Consider the following 24,795-nt stretch of genomic DNA (forward strand, 5'->3'; position numbering starts at 1 on the left):
TATGCATTTATTATTATTTGACAGTAAGTAATTCTCCATAGTCAGTTTCCTCATCTATAAAATAAATATGAATTTCCCTGGTGGTTCTGCTCCTCTAATCCAGCTCTGATGACTGAGCCTATTAAATATTTATTTTCCTAAGAGTACGATGAGATTTGACCTTATGTAATGGGTCGCACAGTCTTTGTGAAGCTGGATCTGGTGCTGGAGGCTGAAGCTGTGGGGCAGATAGTCAGAAGAAGAGATGGATGTGAACTGGAGCAATACAACAAATGGAAACTAGTGAATATTGGCTGGAAGTTACCGGCATGAAATGGAGCCCATGTCCATCTCTTTGAGCCTTCAATTAGATAATGGGGGTGCCCAGTAGGGGAAACTGGTGGCCTCTCTCATGTAACCCAGGAGCCATAAACGCTGAAGGAGGAGACCCAGAGGGAACTGCAGGAACAGTGACAACCTGTGTGAGTTGCCACAGTACCTCATGCCCTTCCCCAGCCTTCTGATATAAAGAGAATATGGCTATAGTTTCACCTTTGCCTTACAAATGTCATGCAAAATGTCTGCCATGGCCCAAGCTAACTTGCAACTAAGAAGGGAATGGAATTCTGGGACATGTAGTCCCAGTTTAGTGAAACTAATGCAATCCAAATCTGCCACCTGCCATTCAGAATATAAAACAAATGATAGAGACATGGTTCCTGCCTCCAAATAGGCAACTATATGGCAGGAGAGAGTCTTAATTCACCCTGATATGCATCCTACTACTAGAACTGCTTTGCCTCTTTTACAAGCATAAAGTGAGATGAATGCACTTGAACAAGCTTCAGAAGTGTTACTTTTTTAATGGTTTTTCAGAGTCTCATTTGGGTTGTTTGATATTAGATTACCTCTATTTTTAAAAGAAACACTGGGAAACAAATTCATTCTGGATATTTTTAATAAGTTGAGGTTCCCTAAGATCCCTTGGTCTTTGTCTTTCTTCACTTGGGAGCGTGGTGGTGCTGAACGGATAGCAACCAACTCCCCACGCTAATCCAGAGCCTTTGGCTCCTGCAATCACGCCTGCGTGTTTGTCACCAACCATTTTTTCCAGGCACAATGTTTGTCCTGCTTAAATATAACGTACCCCTCTTTTAAGCTAAGAAAAATAAGAGGTTAAGAAATAGTAGCAAAATTCCTTGTCCACTATTAAAAGGAAAGCGTCAAAGATAGGAAATAGCCTCAAAATGTTATGTGAAAACTACTTGCTTATCAGCATGGTCTTATGTAGATTTTCCCTACTGTTTCTTTATTAGATTATGTGTGACTAACTCTTTCACCTTAATCTTCTGTCTCAGTTTCTGTTCCTTTGATGCTCTGTAGTAGAGTAGATTTGGTATATTTCAAAGACTTCATGTTTTCTGTGTATCACGAAGATAGTGTCAGGTTATAGGTGGTTTCACTTTTCTTTGAAGAATTTGTTTTCACATCCCAAATGTTCTGTGACCAAAGTCATGAAAATAAGCTGTTTTTTCTAAATCTTTCGTGAATGAGACTGTATGGAGAAAGTTATAAAAAACTTTCATCTACCAAAGGCAAAGGAACATGTCTCTTTTCACAGCAAATATTTTCAATTTACTGATTGATCTTTGTTTAACAAACACAGGATGCTAACTACATGCCGTGCATCATTCTAAGTGCTTACGAATATTTCCATCCCCATGATGAACTTTATTTTTACAGAAAAGGCAGCAGGGACACAGAGAGGCCATGTACTATCCCCAAGGTCACAGAGCTAGAAGATGGCACTGCTGATTTTGGACCAGGCAATCTTTCTCTATATTATGTGTTTCTTACCACTCATCTGTGCCCTCTAAAGACCTTCAGTTCCCCATAAATTCATATCTGTGTGATTACTGGGATCCTAAATTATATTAACACATGCTTTGGATTATATACCCACTAGTCAAGAAACCTTTGCACACACACTCAAAGTGAAAGCCTGAGAAATGCTCAGGCATTGAAATGATAAAATAGAATCAAACCCTACTACCTGAACCGGCTCTCGGATCTCTGATTATTTGAAGTACTCTATTTTGCGTGCCAAGCATTACCTTGTACCTTCTCTATCAAGGCGTTTAAAGAATAAGAACAAGCAAATCAAAAACAAAAGATTTATGCACTCGATTAATAGACAGGGCCCCAGCTGTGCCAGCACAGAGATTTGTCAAAATCTAATAAATACAAGCCGAACTTTAAAAACGTAAATCAATATAGATTTCACTTCACTGAGCAAGTATAATATCCAATCAAAAGAAAGTAATATATCATTGATGGGGGAACATGCAATCATTCCTTATGGTCCCAATCACATATGGAAGTCTGTTGGCATTAATACCAAATATTGAACTAATACCAAATAAGCCATTTGTAGATACAAGGAGAGCCCAATGGGCCTTGACAGATTTCTTCCTTTAGTAAGAAGTTTCTTCTTAATTAACCCAATATATCCAATATAAAATTCCCTTTTCTTTGTGCCAGTGAATACAAACATAGTTAGAAATTACTGCTTTTGATATGCAAATATTTACAATAAAAATTTTCATGAAGAAGTCTTCGTTTTTACAATTATTTTTTGCTATTCAAATTTTTACTATTTAGAAAATAATTACATCAAAATAAGTTTATTAATCACTTGTTCAATACTTATTAAAAGAATGTCTCTAGAAGAAAGAAATAGGATGCTTGCTTTTTAAGTTAAAAAAAAGAACTGTTGGAAAAAATTTGACAGTTGCCCTACCCTTAAAATTGTTAGTGCATTCATCTTAGAGGTGACTGAACTCCTGAAAGTTCTAATAAACTTCTTTGCTTGCTGTGTCTGGCATTTCCTTTTACGTAGTCCCAGCTTTTAAACTAAAGTCCAGATCATTCTCTGACATATTTTTGTTTTTCTTGTTTTGTTCATCTTTACTCTTTTTCTGATTTGATTTCTAGTGAAAATGACAAACAATATTTGTGGCATCACTTCAAAGCTTAGAAAATTCTTTTACAGCAATTATCACATTTTATCTTCAAACAACTCTATGAGACCAGGGAGAGTAGCAACAGTAGGATTCTTATTATGGAGCTGAAAATACTAAGGATCACGTAGTATATAGGCTTATGAACAGGCAGATCATGCCAGTTTCTGCTTCTGATTCTGTTTGTCCTCTTCCTGGACCTACAAAAGTAGAGAACATGTGTTAAATATCTACCATGTGCCAGGCATTATGCTGTATGTTTCTGGTTGCCCTAGCCTCATTTTTTTTTTTTTTTTTTAATTGGGAGGGTGGGAGGTGTTTTGTAACAGGAATTGGGGGATTTAAACCACACTAGCTACCTAAGTTTTTGTTTCTAGATTGAAATAAGAGTCTTGCATAATCTGTACATGAGTTTTAACTACCAGGAAAGAGAGTGGTGTTATACCTGCTTTCATTAAACTCTCACTGTGCCTCATTTCCTGAAGTCTGAAGAGAAAGAATCACCCAAAGCCATGTTTTTTGCTGCTGTTGTTTATTTGTTTCAATAGTTCCCAAAAGGTACGATTCCTGATTTAGGGGAGTCAGTGAGAAAAAAAAAAAATCCCTAATGTTACTAAGGTGTAAAATGACAGGGTTTTTATAATTGTGTTTGTCTATAACCAGAGGGCACTCTAATAAATCACCTTAACTCACTAGAAGAGGGGAAAATATTTATCTATAAACTAGACTTACAACTCATGTAACATATTTTCAAAAGGTTACCCTGTCTCTGTTTACCAAATTTAGATGTAGATAAAAAAATTAAAAGCTAGTTACTCCAGTATTTACATAGAACACAGAGCTCTGATTAACTCTGTTTAGAATCTCTTGTTCCATGACACTCAAGATAAAGGCAGAATATGATCCGCTAATACTTCATAACCCTGAGCCTAACCCTCATGCATTGCTGCTCTAGGCGAGCACCTTAATTGATGGGAGCTGGTGGGGTCCACTTCTGTCCTGTCTCACCCCACCACAAAAAAGCTGGTCAACGATTCGCTCAAGCATTTATTTTCTTAGGCTCCACCTCAGATCTAATCACTGACTTATCTTCCTGTGAAAGTATTTGTGCTGGTTAAACAGGGCAACTCGATCTCGGCAGAACCTGTTGTTTCTGCTTCTGTCCACAAGCAGGAGTAGAAAGGCTGATGGCCGTGACTTTATAATTGAATGAGGCAATTGTTCCGGGTTTTTTGTTTTTGCCTTGAAAGAAAATTCTGCAGGCTTGAAAACTGTAAGATAAGGGGAAAAGTCTACCTGAAAACACTGTGTGCCTTCTCACAAACCTTTAGCTAGTTGAAAACAGATCATCTTTGTTACTCTCTGGCTGGATAAAATTGCACACATGATTTGGGTAATTGAGGTCGATGGAAACACTCGGACTTTATTTTCCCAGGTACTTTTCTGGGCTGAATTAGGGATGTACGTCAGCCACATAGCCCTACTTACAGACTGACTGGCCTGTTCGTTGGGTGTATTTAGCACTTTCAAATGTTCTTTTTGATGCTTTCACTTCACGTAGTCTCTTGGTTGCAGGCCTCATTCTTTGCGTGGCCCTGGGTAAGTAAGTCTTCAGTTTCCTGCTATTACACAGGGAGACCTTTATGAGACCCTTAGGAGACACTTCGTTTGATGTCAACCTATATTCTCGAACCATCCTGATCTCCTACTCCAGGAAGAGTCACTTCTAACTTATTTTACCCTCACATATAATATTCACATTTAATTTGAGATTCTTGGGTGCATCAACCTACACAGCGAAATAACGCCAATACATTGAAGATGCTATGATGTCCTGGGGGGCAGGGGGTTCATTTAAGGTGGGTGGGAAGGGCGGTGACTTGCACAGTTTGAGCAGAGCTTCATTCATAGGCCAGGAAAACAGGTGTTAGACAATCCCGACAAGTCTAAAATTTGATCTGCACCATAAATAAGAGAATCCTAAAATATCTGTTAACAAGCACATTTGGGTGAACCATAGCAGGCTTTTAATTGTTTTTATTTCGCTTTTGTTGATATATGAGTCTCAGTTTCCATGTAGGATCAGAATAACTAAACAGCATCTCCCACATATGTGTTTGTTTCTTTTAGCCGGTACATTAAGAATAATGGAATAAACTATGTAAGCAGATTTAAAGCCCCAGAAATAACTGTACCATGTACAGATGAAGAGCCACTTTTTAAGATTTCCATCACCTCTGGATAATGTGATATGTTACAATCCAAGAGTAAGCTTAACATCTAGTATGGCATTTTGGGAAAACAAACTCAGAACCTGACTTTTATCAGGCAGCTAGTTTTATAGTTGGTAATATTGAACTATTTAGTAGTTCATAAATTTGCAAAGGTTGAAAGGTAGTAAAAGAGTCCTCAGAGAGGAAGGAATAGAGAGAAGAAACTTAAAAGATGTGAAATAACCTTTCAAAGGCAAGCAAGGATGTCGTATTTAGTTTCCTGAGGTTTCCATAACGGGGTAGCTTAAAACAACAGAAATGTGTTCTCTCCCAGTTCAGGAGGCTGGAAGTCTGAAACCACGGCCACTCTCCCTCCAGAGCCTTTGGAGGAGGCACCTCTCTTGCTTCTCTTCTGGTAGCCCCAGGCGTTCTTAGCTTGTGGCAGGTCACTCCCATCTCTGCCTCCTTCTTCACAAGGCATTCCCCAACCCTCCTTTCTTCTTGTGGGGACACCAGTCATATTGGTTTAGGGGCCCACCCTGATGACCTCCTCTCAACTTGATGACCTCTGCAAAGACCCTATTTCCAAATAAGGTCACATTCACAGTTACCAGAGGTCAGGGCTTCTTTGGGGAGGGCACCGTTCAACCCTTAACAGATGATAATGGCAAGGAAATGAGAGACTCCATACCTTCCTTGGGAAAGAATAGAGCAACACAATGAAATGAAGTCACTTGACTTTCCTTTTCTTAATAATTCCTCTCGTGTTGTGCTTTTACATGGCCATGATGGAATCGTAAGATAATATTAGATGGAAACATTTTTCTACTTATTGTTTTGAATCTCATCCCTTTGAAGAGGCATGGTCAGACTCGTTCATCTCTAACTCGCCACAACTATTGCAATTTGCTTAGCTGTCAGTAAGCAGGCAACTTTAGTGCTGATAATAAACAAAACAGAAGAACCTGTTTCACGACGTGGAAGGGAAAGATCAAATCAAAAGGGAAAATAAAAGGAACAGTGCATTGTTGATGGAGGAAAAGTGAGAGACATGAAGTATTTTCAGAAATAGTTATCCTGTAAACATGAAGAAAATAGAGATTTAGGTATGACTCAGATTTTCTTCCATAACTTCTCTTGTACCCCAGACAGCTCTGTGTTCTGAAGCTTCCGCTATATTTTCCAGACTTCCTAGCCTAAAGAGAAATAACAATAGTAACATTTGCATTTACTTAAGGCTTGAAAAAAATCAAAGTGAAAATAATAGTAACCTTCAAGGAGTGTCTGCATGGAATAACTGACTCAACTATTTTGGCCAAGGCTGTCGTTTGGTCCTTATTTTCATGGCAGTGATAGCAGTATTTTCAAGCAGTGGGGAGGTGGGTGGAATGGTGGGCTATCATATGAATCTGTATGTGAATGAAAACATCTCACCGGCGGAAAGACTACTGACTAGTCAGTGTTGCCTTTGTGAGTTTCAGAAAGTTACAAAAGCTAAAAGATCTTGAGCTGTTAACAATTAGTGAAAGTGTGTATCGCACACACAGACACCATCTAGGTTGAAAGCACGGACTGGCAAAATATTGAAATGACCACATCCATCCACTGTGCTTTATTAGCCAAGGAGGTAATAAGCCAGAGAAATATAGCCAGCAGGGAAGGTGGGGGTGGGGGCAGGGGGGAATGGTAAAAATACATTCACCTTACTTTTTGTCACTAAAGCAGCTGCAAATTGGTAGATTTGACAAAGCTGAAATTTAATATACACTGTCACCCCCTAGGTTTAAAATAATTTTGGACTGGTCAAATAGAGTCACACTTGAAAGTAAATGCAAAATGGGCACAATGCCATGTTTCCAAGAACACGGGGCATCCAACTTGCTGCAGTTTACCAGTCCTGAGAGATGGCAGGGACTATTGTTCTCAAGATCCTACACAGCAAGGGCGTGCAGTTCTCCACAGAAGAACAGTTATCACTGAGAGTTTGTTATACTAGTCTTCATTAAGATCAGAAAGATTCAATTACAGTGAATTCAGTCCAGCTTTAATATGTTGGCTAATAGATAATTAGATTTCTAAGAAAACCAAGCTGCCCTGGAAAAGAGAGAGAGAGAGAGAGAGAGAGAGAGAGAGAGAGAGAGATGCCTTTTTTGACTCAGATCATAGAAAAATATGAATCATTGATTTGGAGGGCTTTATTCACAAATGATTCCATTTATAAGTATTGGTATAGATGCTACGGGTTCAAGAAGTGTATTCGCGAACCTTTCATTTACTACCGTATCGTGTTGTTTATTTTGAGAGGCTGAATATACAAACGAACAATGGCCAAGACAGCATTGGACAATACAACTCTGACCCACAACCTCTATCACAAACAGCCTGGAAGACAAACCACATCCTTCGTGGCCATGAGCCCCAAATGGTCAAGGCCTGGCCATTGACTTCCACCTTCCCTAATTTGTCCCCCTAAGTTTCTTCTACCAAAGAAAGCAAAATGTGCATCACAAACCAATCGATGCCCCACTTTCAGTTAACCTGATTCCAGCGTCTCCTGCCAGCAGCCACAGATCAGAGCAGACCTGAAGCCTTCCTGTTTTTCACTTGGAAGCTTTCCCGTCTCTGTCTCCCTTTGCGCCTCTGCTAAACACCAGCAATGATGGCTGACTCCCTTTGCTATGGCAAACTGAAGGAGAGCCCCTGCTTGTTCTCACTGGGGTTGTCTGTGTTTATTTCTGTACTTATTATATTGGTGGTGGTCTGTATTTATTATAATTTGTATATAGCAACCTTTACATGGCAAGATGAGCCTGCCAAAGTTGAGAAGTCCCTTGGGGCCACTGGATAGGAAGGGTAGTGCCAATCATCTTTGACAGCCAGAAACATTATTGGAACTGGTTGAAACTTGGATTAGGATTCCATTGATCTAGCTCAGATCCGTGATGATTTGGCACTGGTGTTACTCAGTTCTCTTTACAAGTCATCGCAGCCAAGGTCTCGCTGCCTGTGAGTCTCCTGCACACGTCCCGGTTTGGGGGTGCTTTTCTCTGTGGAACTACTCAGCGTAATGGGACAGTCACCCGTGATTAGCTCAAATGGGCTCCATTTCTTTGAGGAGGTTCGTTTTACCATTATTCACAGAGAAGTGTGTGGGCTTTGATATTGGCAAGTTTCAATTCTAATCCTGCCGATTACTTTTATTCGTAAGGAGACTTTGGGAGAATCTGTCAGCATATTTAAATCGTATTTAAAAATTGCTAGTAACATTAGTACCTATCGTATGAATCGCTTAAGAATTAAAACAGGTAGTTTCTGTAAAACAGTTACCAAAGTCCTAAAGTGTAATATGTATTGAATAAGTAGTAACTATGATTATGACATCAAAATAGGTGCTTGTATTTCCAAATCAACAACCTTTTCAGATCTGATGTGACAGCAAGGAACATTTGGAGCCAAAATTTGGAAACTGCTGGGAACTTGCTAGTTTTTCAGATTGTATTAGTTATCAGAGAAGCTCTGCCATCTAAGACAATATGTGCATTACGTCGTGTGGAGAATGAAGGTGTCTACCTTCATAATTCAGCTGTACACCTTGTGCTGTACTGGAAACTAGGCCTCTCAGAACCAGAATGATCCGGTACCAGGCAAGCAGGAAAGTGTCTTAACCTCACTCCTCTCAAGGGCCTCAACTGGCAGAGCAGGTTACAGCTAGTAACTTGGTTAAAGTTCTGGGATATTAACTTTACTCTTTAGAGCAGGGGTCTCCCAACTTTTTTCAACGTTTTTCACCAAGGGCCATATGCGGTAAAATACACAAAACAGCCAGGCCACTCACTCGAGGTAAAGTACGTATTGCCTCACCTGGTTTATTTAAGTAAACTAAATATATTTTTGGAATTTGCTGCGGGCCAATTAACAATGGATCGTGGGCCGCAGTTGGCCCGCGGGCCGCAGTTTGGACACCTCTGCTTTAGAGTGTAGACAAATCTGTCCTTAGAATCCATAACTCCAGAGATGCTGTAAGGTACATGACACAGCCAGCTGAAGAAGGTAGCATGTCCTCTTGTCTCTTTTACATCCCATTGCCGTCAAAGAAAGCATCTGACATGGTGAAATGCTCATTTTGCAGACATGACGTGTGCAAGTTTAATTTCTGAATCAAACAAAGGAAAAATTCCTGGGCATTTTATGTGCATTTTTCCTCATGTGATCACAGAATAGGAGTTAGCTATTTAGTCCCAAACGAGACATGACCTCACTGAGGTTTGTTCCTTGACTAAACTTCGGAGTTGCACACAGAACAGCATCGATGGCACTGTTTGTGGGTTCCCGTCTCCTCGCTGATGTCAGGGGTTTGTTTGGTGGTGGATAGGGGTGGGGAGGGGGTCTCCAGCAAATGTTTTTGGAACAAATATTTTGTGGGCATTTCATTGTTTTTGTTGCAAAAAAGCCATTTCGTGGTCAATCTGGAAACCAAGAATGGAACGAGTTACCTTGTTAAAATTAGAAAATGAAAAAGTGTTTGTTTTGTTTGGTGGGTGTCATTAGAAATGGGAGAAACAGGTCATTCCAGGGGAGTGGGAAGACCTTTCAGGCGCACCTGGAATACTATGTCCATGTATACAAATGCAATTAGATAGCTGAGGAAATGTTACTAAGAATAGTCCCTCCCTGCAGCCCCAACCCAACACGTTTCTCAGCTTCCATACAAGGATGGTTTCAAAGGTTTTCCATTCTCTTTCAATCTCTGTTCCTGTCTCCTCTACCCACCATCCCATTACTTAACAGGGAAATACAATCACCGACTTCTTTTCACCCAACCTATAGACTTGATTACAGCTGTAGACATTCTTTCCTTGGAACTATCCTTGACTCTCTTTCGTCCCTTCTCCTTTCCCTTCCCTGATCCTTTCCTGATGGATTTCTGATCATTGTGGATTCAGACTTTCAACCATCTCCTGAATCAGTTCCCTTTACTTTCTTCCTCTAGGTTTTGCAGTATCTTCCTTAGTGCCGTCCGTATCTGGTGTCTGGCCAATCCATTCTCACCACCACTACCAGAATATATTCTCTTACATGCTAACCAGAGTGTCGACTCCCATGGTCAGAGCCTTTTAATCCTGCCTTAGAATCATCCAGATTCTTTAACCTGACTTACCACATGCTGCTCACCACTCCATCTCTCTCTGTCTCATACTTTTCACCATCCCAGATCTCAAGCCAAGTAAACATTTTTATTTTTCCTGCTAACTCCTAGTCAGTGCTAACATAGTTTGTCTTAACCTGTTGCGTTTAGTATGACTAGAGTAAGGGTATAAATTACACCCTTTGGGAAATGTGACTCAGAAGTAACTACTGCAGAATGGATTCACTGAAGAACAAAAACAAACACATCCATGGTTTTTATGAAAGTGGGAGCCTATCCAAGAGCGAAAAAGGCTCAACATGAAAACAAGATTATTCATTAGTAGAATTTTAAATTGACTATTTGTAGTTTCCTTAATGCATGATAAGGACTTGATAAGTGCTTACTGAATTATATGGAAACATTTAAAACTCTAAATCATTTTTTTGCAGTATCCTTCTTAATAAGCCAGTGGTTTTAAACCCGGTTTCTTTTCCATTCCATTAAACAAACGACAACTTTAATTAAGGCTTAGTGGTATATAATAATTGCTTAGCGGAATATATAATTTAATGAGAATGTACCCTAATATAGCAATTTTGCCCAATTTTATTTCCAATACAGACGCTAAAGACCAAATTATTTTTTTCCTGACCCAAATATTAGAAGCCAGAGGCTTTTCTCTGTGACTATGAACGGGGATGCTCTCCTCATTCATAGATGCTTTGCACTTGAATTTTGATGGAATTGGACCTTTGAAGCGGAATCTAGACTGATTCTGGACTGGACTGTTAATAGAGAATCAGAGAACAACCAGGACGTCGAGCAATCCCTAAACCAAGGCTTATCACACAGCGCTGTTCTGGAGCCAACGCCTATCAGCTCGCAGGAGCCAGTTGAGCGCCTCTTGCCAATTCCACATTTTGACACATCACATCAGTAACATGAAATCGGCTATGGTGGGAGTATTTCCACCACAGAAATTGGCAAACTTTACCAATCAGCCCTTTTTCCCCCCAGAGAGCCCGCTATTACAATTTGCCAGCACACCACTGCCTATAAATTAAGTTGACCAAGTGTCCTGGCCGTCTTCATTGACACCTGTTGTCTTCATGTTGTCATCCTTTTAGCATTCGTCCCTATTCTTTTCACCTTCAACAGTGACAGATAATCAATATGCATATCAGGAATAATCGGATGCTTTGTAGATTGTTTTCACTGGAAGAAGTGAGGATTGAGTTAGATGGTAAGAAGCAACTATAAGATTCTTATCTTTTTTTTGTCTGCAGAACAGGCTGTTGGAAGCAGTACAAGGCATGTTTTGCAAAGGGACAGCATGAGGACAGGAAAGTCTTAGGAGAGCTCAAAGGTGACACATTTTTATCTGAGAAGGACTTCCTCATCTGTAGAGTTGAATAATCATCAAATAGGAACAAACGCGTGGGGGGACAGGAGGTTGAGGAGTTTCTCGTCAACGGACATGCTCAGGCAAAGACTGGGGGCCAACTTGAGGCGATATTGTACAGGAGCTCAGGCAATGAACTCTTGTTGTGTTAATGCCCTTCTGAGGATTCATATTTTGAGTTGAATCCTCTGATAATACCTGACTCAGACGTCTTGGCAGTTCTCACAGGGTCTTTGCTTGGTGATGTGTGTGTTTGGGAGTTGGCATAACAACCAGCCAGAAAAACAATTCATTCAAATTCAGACAAAGAGTGACCCAAACAGAAACTCTTACTGATTCTCGTGGTTCAGTTTTAAAATTAATATAATTGTCACTAATTTGAGAGGAAGTACATGCTAACTAACTTACTACTGATTTATTTCTGATTCCGGATTTGGAAATCTGTTCGGATAATCAATTTCACTTTAGCACTCTTTGCCCAAAGAGAAGAAAATAAGTCAGTGAGTTTCAAGTAACTTTAGATTCATAAGTGGAAGAGGAACACCCTGTTCAGTAGTGAGGATTTCATATGTTTCCTCCGTATCCTATGGTAGCCAGGCAGTTAGGGTAACAGGAAACCCTCTGGCCAGCGAAACTGGTATCTGTGAAGTTTGCTTGGGTCTATCTGAAGGCATCGTTTCAGCAGCAGCTGAGGCTGTATGAACCAACTTGAAATATTTCACTGGGTGTGGAAAATCAGATTAAGTAAATGATTCTGTCTATTACCTAGTGCCTACCTTACCCCACATAAAAGACTGTTTTTCTCTATTTCAAATTACTTTCCTGAATTCATCAGTTTGGTTATCATGTGGATTTTGTAGTGAAACCAGGAGACCAAACAGGACACCTTCTTCAGGTCTACCCAAAGTATTTATTCTTAATAGCAATGACACACCAGAGTAATTGGATATTTACTTAATTAAAAAATGAATAATTTAGCAACATCTTATGTGACCAAGTGTAACATCTCCCACATGAAAACACGACAAAATAAAAACTCTCTTCCTGAAACAACAAAACAAAAACTCTCTTGACACCCCCAGCCCTTCCCGTCCATCTTCACCTCTATCTACTCGATTAGACAGCAGAACTGCTTACAAATGGGGTGGATGTTGTCTTCACTTCCCCTCACCGTTCCCACTTGTTCCTAGTCTAATCAGACATTTGTCTCCAAAACTCTATTGAGACCTCTTTCATCAAAGTCACCAGTGACGTCACATTGCCTCATCCAATGGTTAATTCTCAGTCCACATCTTACCTATCATTAACCTCTGACAGATGATCACGCTCTTCATCTTGTTACACTTTCTTCATAGAAGGAAAACATCATGGTTTTCCTTCTATTTCCAGCAGTTCTCCTTCTCCATCGCCTTTGTTGTATCCTCCTCATCTTCCCAACCTCAGATTGGGTTGTCCCAGAACTTAGTCATTGGAACAGATCTCTTTTCTAACTAATCTCTCTTCTTGTGTGGTCTCACCCATGTTCACAGTTTTAAATACCACATATATGTTGATAACTTCCAATCCTGTACCTCCATTCTGGACCTCCCCTTTCAACTGCAGACTATCGTATTATCTACCTGACACTTCATTTAGTTGTCAGAGAGTTTATCAGTTACCACAACAAAACCTCAGCTGTTGAGTCCCCCACTTCAAGTTCCATCATCTCAGTAAATGACACCAGCATTCACTCAATTTCTCATAAATGTCCACCTTTTCATGACTAGCTCATCCAAGTTATAAAACGTTCTTATAGGTGAAAAATGGACATTGAGTAAGAAACTTATGCCCTCCCTTATCCCACACTTAGATGAGGCAAAGAACAAGCCACAAAACAAAACCAATTGCTCAGAGAAACATCTTTGTCGTTGGAGCCACTACTGAGGTTTCCAGTGGTCTAGTAGTACACGCTTCCTCAGAACCCAAATGAAATAATGTTGGGCAAGAAGCTGTTTGCCTTAGGCGTAGGGATTACTTAGTCAGGGTGTGTATTTACACAGAAAAATCCCTATAATGCTAATAGAGCACCTACATTTAAGAAGGACACACTTGGAAGGAATTGTATGAGTCCTGAAGTTGTCAGTGAGAGGAAATCCAATCTTCTGAGACGGGAAGAAATTGAGGGGCAATTTTTGGCCGTTTCGTGATTTGGGGAGATCCTTGGTATTGAATCAGCTCCCAAAGGTTTGATGGAAAGACAGATATGTAGATGGGCAGGGCGGAAGGCTATTTCTTCTTGATTCTTGTTTCCTGTAAGCCACCATTGGCAAGACTGTCTACTTCTCGTAGGCATGGGAACCAGTTAGAGAAAGTGTTGATTCACTAGCATGAAGCCGAGACCGCAGTAGCCTTTGTGTGTGCTGAATGTGTCCGGAAAGTCAAAGAAGGGTGAGATGCTCCCGTGGGGTTTCCCATCTCCATGGCGGTAGGTGCTGACAGCTAGAGAGAAAGCACGGAGGAGCAGAGAGAAAAGAACCCCGAGGTGTCTGGCTGCAGCAGTCTTATGAGATGAAAAGGACACGGGGTTCGGAGCCGAGCTTTATGTCCCGTAACTAAGGTAAGACCGGTTGGTGGTTGACAAAGTGATTCAAGCCTGAGCTCATCGCTCTCCTGCTGCCGTCAGCTCCTTCTTTTTCGTGTGTATGCTACTCATAGACACCTTTACAGTCCTTCCTCTGGCTCGCTAGTCATGCTTTATTGCTGTGTGGCTGGGAATAGTCCTTCTTTCTCTCCCGTAGTCTCTGGGGAGTGCTGAACCAAACAGAGGAAGAATATGCATGCCATTTATAGATCACTTAAGGGAAGTAACATTTAGAGAGAAAGAGACAAAAAGCACGATGACGTGGCCAGCCGAACATGGCTTACTGACGTGGGACAATGTGGGAAAGCATGAGTCTTTCATTTCCTGTGGAAGCAGTCATTCAGGATACCGTCTTTTTGTGTGTCTCTGTCACTCTGCCACTGTTCCAAAGTGACAGCAAAGTGGCACTGAGAGTTTGAAACTGTGCGATCAAATGTGCTGACCTTGATTTATAATCAATTATGGCTTTACAACTAAAAGTATAGACAGAAATACTGTAACGACCCATTGGGGGGGGGGGAAGCTGCTGAAAGGTAACTTCAATAAATAATAAGCTCCTCAAGCATTGAAGTCTGATTAGTCATAAAAGCCTTGGGCTTTCTGATTTGTAATGTTTTTCTTCTACTGATTGCTGCCTTTCGATTTGCAATCTGAACTGTTGCTATGGAGTAAATAACATCTGTTACAGCCCAAGCCTTCAGGTTTCCATGTCACTCGTGGAAGGAGCAGAGGCTGAGATAATGCAGCCTGTCTGCTGGGAAGTTCCAGAACTGCATGCCCAGGGCTTAACCAGAACTACGCCTTATTTATAAACTCTTTAAGCTTTTCTTTATATGAAAAAGCGCCCCCCCCCCTTCTTTTATTTTACTATGAGCCTTGAAATAATTCTGAGAATTCAGAGGGAGCTAGGGGGCAATATACCGAGGTTCTGAAAGCCCATAATCCTGATGCTAGAACCCCAACTGGCTACTTATTAGCCAGATAACCTTCCCAAGTTACTCAGCTTCTCTCTGCCTCTTTTTCCTAAGCATTTACTAATACCTGCCACTCAGATATTATCTAATCTCATTCGATATAGTACCCGGAGCATAGAACCGAAATGGAGACAATTGTTATTCACTCCATTTGAGAGAGGAGGGAAACTCTGATTCAGAAAGTGACATGGGTTAAGAGCTAAGCTCAGAGTAATGTCTCCAATGCCTAACTCCAAGGAATACACCTCTTGTCCTCAGGTTTGAGAAAATACAAGCCAATTGCAGTTTTGTAATGAGGAAAGTGGAATACTGTCACAGTATCAGAGGTAGTTCTGGCAATTTATATACCTGCTCTGATCTGCTTCTGGTAATGGTTTTCTGAGCAGTAGTGTTCAGCTTTCAGGCACCCACATCCCATCCCTGGGCTTCGCCCCTCTGATGAGCCCAATCTCTGCCGGCCAGGATGCTGCTGAAGTCAGGGTAGACATGTTGGGATGGGGCTTGCCCGAGGGATACTGAGGTTCAAGAAGAGAGTTAGAGCCAGGGACATTCTTTTGTGTATCCATAGTTTAATAAAGACACAGCAGTCATTTCACGCCGTGATCTTTTACAAGCCCACCAGCTGCCTCTGTCATTGTCATAGTGGCTGCTTCAGGTCAGCTAAGGCACAGTTCCTGTTTTGTCCAAGTGTAAGCTTCAGGTGGGAACTACTGACATGCACAGGGCTCTGTCACAATGTTACCTGACTTGATCTCATCATTACCTTTCTCCAGGGGACGGGGAGCAAAGAGGTCAGATGACTGGTCTGAATTCACTTGGGGAGGTGGTAAAGACGAGATTCAAACGGACATCAGGCTGACTTCAAAAGTCAAATCTAAGTGATTAAAGGCCCATTTTGTTGGCATTACATAAGTAATATCTCTGGAATGATGAGTTGTGATAAGAACCTGCTAGGCCCCTCCTGGGACTAAGGTCATCAAAACCTTCAAAAGGTGGTATGTCCAACCTCACAGTGGGATGCAGGGACACCCTGGAATACAAGAGTAACCGATCTAGAAGTGTCTCCTGCCTTTGGGAACTCCCTGTCAGCCATTAGCTTGGGTTTCCCCTAAATTTTCACAGAGAAAATTCATAATCCAGCGTGAGGGTCTTTTTTTTTTTTTTAAGTTTTGGACATACAGAGAAATGCAAAATTAAAATGAAAACAGATCAGCTAAAATTGAACAAAGGCACAGATACAAAAACATGGGTCAGTATGATCTTTCCTATTGGCATGACAACATGGCTCATAATTTTTAAAAAAAATAGAAGTCTCAAGTTTTAATGAGAAGATGAGGTCTTTCGGACGCTGTTTATTTGTAATCCTCTTGGACAGTCTTTCACCACTGTTCATCTCATAAAATTGGGGTAAGTGCTATTTATTGGTTAATGAAAAATAACATCATCTAAAACCTTTGCAAAGAGACCTTCAGAGTTGTGTAGTTCAGCCACCTAAATACTCAGGAAACTCTTCCATGTAATGTTCAAGTTCACCATCCAGGTTCTGAGTAAAGACTGCCCATCTTCACTGGATTGGTAGTGATACTGACGATGAAAACATTCTTCTGGATACAGATACAGAGAGGTGGATTGAGTATCTACCTCTCTGTAAATCCCACACACAGCCTGAGTGCAGCCTCTGTAACATCGCACAGCTGGGCCCCTTTTCTACTGCATGAAATATACAGGGGTACGTGTCCCATCTCTGCACTCAGGGGTGTGACATACTAGGAGCAACATCGTGTTTTATCTCAACACATCCCCATCATGGTACAGGAAATACACTTGAACTATATTGAGTTTTGAATACCTGAGTGTATATTTCCTTTAATATTTTCTTCTTCCTGTTCTGTCTTCAGCTCCACTTTCTCATCATTATCATGACTTCTCTTAGAAAGCAAGAACATTACACTTTAGATAGACAATATCTCCAATTAAATGAACTTTTCCCACTTTCACTGGAAACTCTGTGTGGATAAGAAACTCCTTGTGTTGAATCTTTTCCTTGATGGTCTGGGAAAGATACATTCTTAAGTTCACTTGCCACCCCTCCCTTTCTCACAGCTGCTCATCTTGGCTGCCCTTCTGGGCTTGAGACCGGTCAGTTTATGGCAAATCAATTGCCTCAGTTCCCTGCTGTGAGTTTCTCCGAACCGTAAAGCTAAGGGCATTTGACCCCACACACAGGCCCCTTGGCTCCTGGTTGGGTCAATCCGTAGAGCACTGAAGTGGCTCTAAAACACATCTCAGTCCCAGGGACTGGGTTTCCTCTTTTCTCCTGAGATCAGGTCTCAAGACCCACCTTATCCCGATTCTGCGCAGCAACTCTTCTCATTAAGGCTTAAAACTTTAGTTATGGAATGAGATGAATTTCTTGTTGTCCTTTTCCCCCGAACATTTACTACCTATTGTTGCCCTGGATAAATCTACCAAACTAGTTAAGCTTCAATTCTTCATCCTTAAAATGGAGATGATATTGATACCTGGTTTTCAGGCTTTGGAGGGAAAATAAACACACTCATGGGTGTCAAGAGCCTGGCACTTGAGAAGTGTTTCTTTTCAGGCTGATGATCGCATCCGACTCTTCTCCTCACTCAATCTGGAGTCCGTGTCCTGATTCGCCCCTGCACTGCTAGGTCCAGTTACTTTTGGCCGTATGTCTTTGATGTGCAATGCCTGGCTGCCTGAACACATGTTATCTGCTCTCCCTTCTCCTAAGCTCCCAGCTCTGTGTTCCCCTTCCTTCTTGTCCCTTGGCCTCTCACTGAGTAGCTGGTAAGCTGATTTGTTAGAACCCATCACTCTTTTCCTCTGCTCTGTCCTCCAGCAGCTTAACTGAACTCCCACCCTTCCACAGCCACCGCTAGACCTGCATCCAAGCACAGCAAACGCCCAACTCCAGGTCAATTCTAAATCCTTGGCTTTTGACCTTAGGAGTTTCATCATGACATTGCCTATGAATCCACATATACCTTCTTGCTAAATCAGTGCTCCCAGACATGGGATGACCCTTGCAACTCACTGGGCCCACATGCTGCAGGGCAAGAAGCTGTATTCCACAGCCAGCTGCAAGAGAGGCCTTAGCAATGACCTCCCAAGGCAGAAGGACTCTATACTGGCTATCCTCTGTCTGCAGTGTTGCCAGGTACCTCTCCAGAGTGCAAGGCCCTACTCCCGCCTAACAAAATCTCAACTCTAATGATCATACATTCTTTCCCCACGTGCAGTTTCTTCTCAAATGAAGACGGAAATGTGTGTCTCTCCACCCGAACCTTAGGTTGTTTTGTATTCTTTTATGAGAGGGTCAGATACAGCCACAAGAGGAGACAGTGTCAGGGCTCAGGAAAAAACAATGTTTATTATACACATAGGTCCTCGAGACAGGATGCTACATGAGACCATGTGGGAAAGACACCCGTGTAGACAGGAGGCAGAAGACAGAGTGAGGGGAAGGCCGAGGCCCAGCCTCTGTCAGGTTTTGCACAGGAAAGGCAAGGCAAGGCTGGGTGTATAGCATAGGATGGGCTGGTTTGAATACTTGGGGTGGACTTTGGGCTAGAAGTGTGGTCCCTAGTTGCTCTGGAATGATTAAGGCAGAAGAATACGGCCTCCTTGGGTGTACAGGCAAAAAAATGGAGAAGGTATGGCTCTGGATTAGCTAATGTATCAAAAGCATGCTCCAGGCTGGGTCCTTTGTTGTCTCTAAGATTTAGCCCTCTTAGAATAAGATCGGGCAGTCTCTCTGCAGCCAGAGGAGACCAGAATCACCATTATTATTACAGGAGAAGGCTGATTTCTGATCACAGCTAGAGTGTCCTGAGGAGAGCAAGCCAAATTTCTGTCTACCTCGGTGGAGATGGCCTTTGCCTCATTACAATGATTTGGTAAACAACCTAGAGCACCTGTGGAGGAGACGGGGATGCTGATTCTCTAATTCCCATATCAGGAACCACACTTACACACTCACACGCATATACACGCGTGTGCATGCGCGCGCGCACACACACACACACACACACACACACACACACACACACCTTCCTTTTCAGCACTGAGACTTTATGTTTAGGACTAATCCTTCCATAAGAGTCAAGCTTCTGGCTGCAGAAGTAATTAAAGCCAAAACGTCTACATTCTTTGGATCCAAGTAGTCAGAAGCTTTATCCTCAGGATGCTCTGTGACATCATCCACGCTCCATTGTTTTTCTTTTTGTGTTTGACACTTTAGCTTAATTCCAAAGGGCATCTGAAGGCAACGAGCCTCCCTGCAGTCCACCCATTGGCTGCGTGATCTCACGATAGGAAGCCTTCTCCGCGAAAAGGCATCACCCAGTTAGCTCTCATTGGAAGTTTCCTTTGGCCTTTAGATTCTTAATGTTTCTATCACGTGGGCTTTTGCTGGATGAGAGTCACTTGTGCTTGTGTACACTGGTAAGACCGTCAGGAGCTGATCTTATCAGTAGACTGGGTAGACCTATCTTGAGAAAGCTTGAAACCAACCACAGATGCCAAAACATCTCCCTGCAACTGGTGTTTAGAGTTACAGGCATAGCATATAATCTTAATTCTAGAAAATTGGGTTGGAGCTTTATATATAAAAGATATGCACATACAAGAGCATGACAGTAATCCTCATGCACCATGTATAATCCAGTTCCAGAAACCTGCATTCCAATCCCACTTCTTTCACTTTCCAACTTTGTGACATACAGTGAAGATTTCATTTCTCTTAAGACTTAGCTTGTGAATTTGCAAGGTGTACACGATGTAATACAGCCTACTTTTCAGGATTGTTGTGAGGGTTAAGGGAGAGTGACATAGCTGTGGCCTTGAAAGAAGAGGTCCAGCTGGACAGAGGAGCAGATGTCACTAAAGGTGGAAGGTGGGAGCACACAGAGGAATCTCGATGAGCGTAACAAATTTCCTATGAGCTGGACCTTCCAGGTTGCATCACACTGACCTACGTGGTGATTCTTTCTGACTTCCTGGCCATCACTATTTAGATAGCGGAGATTCTAATTAGTGCTGTTCTATTGAACTGATAGTCAAATCTCCTTGGGGAAAAGGACTGGGGAAATATGCCCACAGATGGGCGAGGTCACAAATCCCACTGTGTTGCTTCCACGCAAAGACCATTCTTTGCTTCAAATGACAAGAATAGAGGCCATGAGCAGCCCAGTGGGGGGCAGGAAGTGGAGACCTGCTTTGCTTAATGGCACAGACATATATTGTATTTTCACGCTTAGGCAACCCTGGAACCAAGAACTCAAGAACCAAGTGGAAATTCTAGGTTGGAGGTGCAGGGAAGGAAGGAGTGGAGGCTTATACTTTGGTGTTCACAAGATTTTGGTGCCATTTAGCCAAATCTGAGTGACTAACAGGCCAAATATTCCCTTAGCCTATTATGTCTCCTCTCTTAGATGTTTGTGGATATAGAAGCTGGCATGAGATATTCACGAATTGTTGAAAATCTCATTGAGGATTGGTTTCTCATGTTTTCCAATGACGGCATCCCATCTATCTTTCTACAGAGAGATTCCATGAGATTTGGGAGTTCAGATGCTGATGAGGTTTACATTTTTCAGCTAAAAGCCAATACTTCTTCCTCTAGTCCTGAGCTCTATGAATGGAAAAAGCTACTTTAGTTCATAGCATATTCTTTCCATTAAGATTTTTAACTTCTGTAGTACTGCCAAGGCTCTCTGTTGAATGAATTCTTCATGTTATCTGCCCTACATGGGTGCAAAGTGGCATTTTGATTAAGTTGGGGGGGGGGGAAGGTAATTTTATTACCAAAGAAAATATTTCTCTCCATCCTCTCCTCTAGTCAGCCTGAAATAAAAAGGGAGGCCATGCTGCCTACAGTTACAATTATGAATAATTTTTAATAAAATCAGTCGCTAAAGATTGTTGAATTTTCAAAATATATTGGAAATCTCTCTCCATAGTGCTACGTTCTTGGCTAAGAATGAATTTTGATTTGGATGTGGGCAATCTTTTGTTCCAGCAAAGCACCAAATTTCCATAGGCAGATTATCTGCTGGATGAATTAGCCCAAGGAATTAAAAATAACAACTCCTAAACTGCCTTTTGCTCCACTACCCACAAGGATCCCTTTGATTACATCCTGCCTGTCTGACAGCTTGAATTCAGGGAACAGAAAACCATTTTAATGGCCAGCAAACGTACAGAAATGGGACTTTCTTTCCAAAGCAAATGATTTATCCCAAGCCAAATACAAATCAGTGTTCTCCCCACTTTCCTCCTGTGGCTTATCTAGGGCACCATCTTCCTTCATCAGCCTAGAAAATCGAGAATTAACCACAAAAGCAGAATGCTGGGGAAGCATCTTTACGTGCTGGGGAAACATCTCACACTCAACCACCTTTATTTTGGACCTGCGTCATGACACGTTGATGTTCTCCTGCCATAGAGCATGTGCCCTCAGCAGGCTGTCTTGACAGAATGTCTGTGTTGTACTTGGCATTGCAAGCTTGAGCTCTCAAGGGTGGGAGCATCCTCACAATGCCTCAGACATATTTAAGTGTTGATTGAATTGAAGAATACACAGAGGCTATTTCCATGATCTTTTCCAGCTCATCACATGCGTTGGTATATTGAGCTAAATGATAAGAGTCTCCTTCTGTGAAGGTTGAAACATTTTACCATGAGGTTTAAGAGAAAAAGGCCCCGTTCTGTCCCACCCTAAACTCCCCACTGTCCATCACAAAGAATAGTCCAACCTAAGAAATGCTGGGAACCGTATCACTTCTCACTGGAAGAGAACTGTTACCGACTCTCATAGGTCAGGGACTCAAACCTTCCAACTCAGGCAGGATGGTTCATTTTCTTGTGTAGGACTCAGAGATATAGTGGGAGAGAAAGTACAGAAAATGAACTGCATGGAAATTCACAAGTCTATCTAATACACTCACTCCTGTCGGCTATCTAACTTTTCTGTTATCTGTATTAAGTGGTGATGCTTTTTTGCCAAGTGCCCTTGAGAGCCGGTGCAGGCTAATAGGAAGCTAATCTCATGTGAGGGGCAGCCTCAGGTGTTGTCTCAGCAGGCTAGCTGCATCTTCCCAGGGTGATCTTCTGTATTTGAAGGCCTTCTCAATTTCTTTGTCTCCATAAGGGAAAATGGGAACTGAGCTATCAGCCAATACCATTGCTTTATTTTCCTCCCCAATAAAGCTGTCCTGAGTTTTCATTTTGACAGCTTAATGCAGAAACTCAATCATTTAAAGATCAAAGAAGCTGTAGACCTAGCCAGGAGGTCCCTATCTACTAGCAAATCACATTTGTGAGTTCAATGATTCTCTGCAGATTGAATAGTCTAACAAATAGATGCCCTGTAAATTGCCAAAGAGGACAATTCTCAGGTAGTTCTCACAAAAGGGGAAAATGGCAACAGAGAGAGAGGATTTGGTTTTCTCTTGGAATACCAAACTTGGAGAAGGTCAAAAGCCACGGCACATGTGCTTTCCATAAATTACATTTATTTTGGAATGAACAGTTAGTTAGATTCAACCAAAACAGCTCCCAAACCAGACTGTATAGGAGCTATTAAAGGTCAGTCATAGGTAAACTGGCATTTAGAAAGCAAAGTGGGGGACTGGTACAAAATGACTTCTGTTCGTAATGATACATGTGCTTTTTCTGTGCAGCTCTGTCATATCTCCCTGAAGGTGCTGTCAAGGCAAGTAGGTGCCAGAAGGGAACTTTCAAACAAGTCTGGGAAATTGGCAATCTAATAATCTATGGTGGGGAAAAAAAGGCAGATTCTCTCTCTCTCTTCTCCGTTCCCCCCCCCCCCCCCCACACACACACACAATTTGGATCCATATTTGAATAAACTGTAGTCACAGCTGTAAGCAGTGCAAGTACATATGTATTAAATACCGGTTACTCCGAAAGGAGGTTTGGGAACACAGCTTTCTTTAACCCTCCCTGCAGTTTCCGATGGACAATTGGAGGCTCAAAGAGGTTGAGTAACTTAGGCAGAAGTGCAGTTAGTCTTACTAGTGAGCAAGCAAGCATCTGAACTCAGTGCCATGTCTGTGAGAACCCAGTGTCTCAATTCTTGAAACTGTGAGAGAGTAGATTTCCATCTTCAGGATGTATAAGAATCAACACAGACAATAGTTTAGTAGTTATCAGAGGGTAAGGGGGGTGGTAGATGAGGGTAAAGGGGATCAAATATATGGTGATGGAAGGAGAACTGACTCTGGGTGGTGAACACACAATGTGATTTATAGATGTAATACAGAATTGTATACCTGAAATCTATGTAACTTTACTAACAATTGTCACACCAATAAACTTCAATTAAAAATAATCAACTGGGGGCAAGGAAATCAGAGTGGTTGGGGTGAAACCCAAGGGTCTGTCTGTAGGTGCAACATGCTCCCCTAAGATTTCGGAAGCAGGTTGTTAGTAGGCTACCCTTTGAACAGAGCTAACGTACTACACTGCTTGTAGGGGTATCTGAATGAGGTTTGGGGTTCATCGATATGAATTATTAAGAACTGGCTAGGGCAGATCTGCATCATGAATATCTAATTGTCCTCCTCAAAAGCATCCATTTCAAAGGACCATTTCCTCCGGTCTTAAACGTCTATTAACATAGACCTTAAAGTTGCAAAATAGCAGTTTTTAACATTTTTCTTTCCAAAGTTATTGAAAATATTAAGATAAAAGAAAGATTCCTAAGACAGACTTTGGTATACCAAGCCAAGAAATGAAGGTATTAGCAGTTTAATAGGTTTTGGAATGGGCAAGGGAGGAAAGGGGGCACTGAGAGGGGAGAATTGTATTTGATGCCTGTTTAATTTTAACTCTGCTTTATGTACCCCTGATTTGTTCCCAACTGCTTTCATGATTTCTCCAATTGGTCTCCAGTGGCCAAATCAGACCCTACTCCCTCTCCCCCTCCTTCCTTGTTTTAAAGAGATCTGGTTTTACTTAGATGAATTAAATGTCACTATATTTGTTTCTGTGAATTGTTCCAGCAAAAATTACAGCATCAATGTCTGACTTTAAACGTCTGTAAGACTGTCTGCCTCTCTAGGCTATTTATAGTTGCCTTTTAAACACTCTAATAAATGCTTTTAAATTGCTATGGGTTTGCTTTCCCTTCATGCAGCCTTAGAATTGGTCCACTCCAACAGTACTGGCTGAAAAGACCTGTTTCCTTTTTTTGCAAAACTAATGCATGTTCATTGTAAAATTTTAGAAAATATGAATAAGTGAACAGAAGAAAAAGGAAGAGAAAAAAAATCATAACAAACAGAGGAGGCCACAAATAATATTTTGTTATACGTCATTCTGTCTTTTCTCCATGCTTATATTTAGTGAAACTTAAAAAAATAATATCGTACAAGCTATTTTATTTTTTTCCATGAAACAATATGTTTT

At 41.4% G+C, this 24,795-nt stretch overlaps 1 protein-coding gene across 2 annotated transcripts in view; it reads left to right on the forward strand.

Annotated features, from left to right (window-relative positions):
• Window positions 1-24,795, forward strand: part of KCNJ16 (potassium inwardly rectifying channel subfamily J member 16) — a 42,414-nt gene that overhangs the window by 4,777 nt on the left and 12,842 nt on the right. Inside the window, exon 1 of one of the 2 annotated variants that reach the window (XM_019740469.3) lies at window positions 14,142-14,338. The exons of the other annotated variant lie outside the window; for it this stretch is intronic. The gene's annotated coding sequence lies outside the window, so the exon portion shown is untranslated. Of the gene's footprint in view, window positions 1-14,141; window positions 14,339-24,795 lie in introns of those variants that run through there. 2 annotated transcript variants of the gene reach the window in all.

Source organism: Rhinolophus sinicus, chromosome 12 (genome assembly GCF_057876585.1).
Source record: "Rhinolophus sinicus isolate RSI-liver-muscle chromosome 12, RSI-T2T, whole genome shotgun sequence".
Lineage (NCBI taxonomy): Eukaryota > Metazoa > Chordata > Mammalia > Chiroptera > Rhinolophidae > Rhinolophus > Rhinolophus sinicus.